This window comes from Pteropus vampyrus, unplaced genomic scaffold, assembly GCF_000151845.1.
Source record: "Pteropus vampyrus isolate Shadow unplaced genomic scaffold, Pvam_2.0 Scaffold19762, whole genome shotgun sequence".
Taxonomy (NCBI): Eukaryota; Metazoa; Chordata; class Mammalia; order Chiroptera; family Pteropodidae; genus Pteropus; species Pteropus vampyrus.
Window position 1 is genome coordinate 1 of NW_011908543.1, and position 1,973 is coordinate 1,973.

At 31.3% G+C, this 1,973-nt stretch overlaps 1 pseudogene; it reads left to right on the top strand.

Annotated features, from left to right (window-relative positions):
* Nucleotides 1-20: 20 nt before the first annotated feature.
* On the top strand, nt 21-139 carry LOC111735220 (annotated as a pseudogene).
* Nucleotides 140-1,973: the final 1,834 nt, after the last annotated feature.

Below are 1,973 nucleotides of genomic sequence, written 5' to 3' on the forward strand. Positions count from 1 at the left end.
GTTTAAATCACTAATTGGAAGTCTATGGCCATGCTACCCTGAACAAGCCCAATCCTGTCTGATCTCGGAAGCTAAGCAGGGTCAGGCCTGGTTAGCACTTGGATAGGAAACCACCTAGGAATACCGGGTGCTGTAGGTGTAAAAAAAATTTAAAAATAAAAATAAATAAATAAATCACTAATTGGCTAAGATAAAGTGGCAAGACCAAAGCCCGCAGCTCTGAAAAAATATAAATAATATAACAGATAACTTATATTTCTCAATTTAGCTTACATGAATAATTCAGACTATTTCACTAAAGGATCCCTTTTCTGTACCTATTATTTAGCAGGCCACTGGAATATTATAATATTCCATAAAATACTGTATGCTTGAGTTGTTTTAACATGAAGACATTGTATATTTTCTCACCAACATGGCTAGGAAGAGTGTCTATAAAACCTTTTTTGATCTTTGCTGTATTTTTAGCCAATAATTAAGAAACTTTGTCAGGACTGTGAAATGAGATGATTCGCCTTTTATTAAAGTGTCCAACTCTAGAAGAAAACTGATACTGATAGTTCTAGATTTAAAAATACTGCCTGTACTAGACTTATCGGGGTGATCACTTCATGTTTAATAAATGTCTAACAGCTATGCTGTATGCCTGAAACTAATATAAATTGAATGTCAATTATAATTGAAAAATTAAAAAAAAAAAAAAACTGCCTAAATAAACATAACTATCTGTCAAAGGAAGGCATTTAAAGGTAACTAAATTCACCAAGTAAGCTTGAATATATAAACAAACACAGCAGTTATTTTTCATAATTGTGATATAGCCTTACCAGACATTGTAAAAGCCCTTAAAATGTTCCCACAATAACCCACATGGATAAGAGTAATCACTCCACTGGAAAGAGGAAAAATTATGGAGCCTGAAACTACTATAAATTATTACAATAAAACCCTAAAGTGAACCAGCCCAAACAAATACACAAATCTGACAAATCATTGGTGCTGTGCCATGCTGTGCTAGTCTCCTTTCTAGTCTACTACACAGGAAGCAATTTATTCCCAAAGTTAGTGGGATCAGTCTGCAATATATATAAAATTTAAAAGTATAATAAAGAAACTTAGAGTAACAAATTTCCCATATCTTGATGACAGTCACAAGAATCAGAGAAGGTAGAATAGTAACAAAAACATTAGACTCAATTAATAACATAAAGATTGAAATAGCTTTTCGATGCTAGAATATCCCAAACCAGAACTTAGAAGTAAGGACAGAAAAAAAGTTAGTTGAAAAACATTAAAATTCTGAGGAAAGTTTTAAAATACAAATATGATACATAGCTAGAATGGAAATTAGATTATTTGGGGGTGAAATAACATTAGGAGACTATAAAGGGCATGATTTGAATCACACAGAATAACTGGGGTCAAAAAGAAAAAAGGGAACAATTTAACTAATAAAGAATAATCATAAAGTTATTTTAATCTGTTATTTTTATAGTGCCAAAGAGGAACAATTGTGAACCACATAGATCATTATAAATTATAGGGTGAAAAATGCTTGTCTGACACAAGACAATAGATAGCATATACTCTTATATGTCTAAATAAATTCTTGATTACATATTCTATAGTGAGCTACAAATAAAACATTTGAAATAACACAGCTTTTTATTTTGACTTTTGTCAAAATTTGCTAAAAGGAACAAAATTTTTGAGTTTTTGCATAAAGACACATCAAAATTAAACAAAAAAATGCCTAGGATTATAAAGCATTGTTGCTGAGGTATGAAAATAAAAATTCAAAGCAAAGATATGATGATATCAACATTGGTGATAAAAAGATCAAAACGCTCAACGTAGACCCATCTAAATCATTCATTATCCATAAATTCCATGAGTCCTAGAAAATGTAAGGATGACAAACAGGAATGATTTTGGCGTGTACCATCAACAGCAGGTCATCAATATGACAGCCA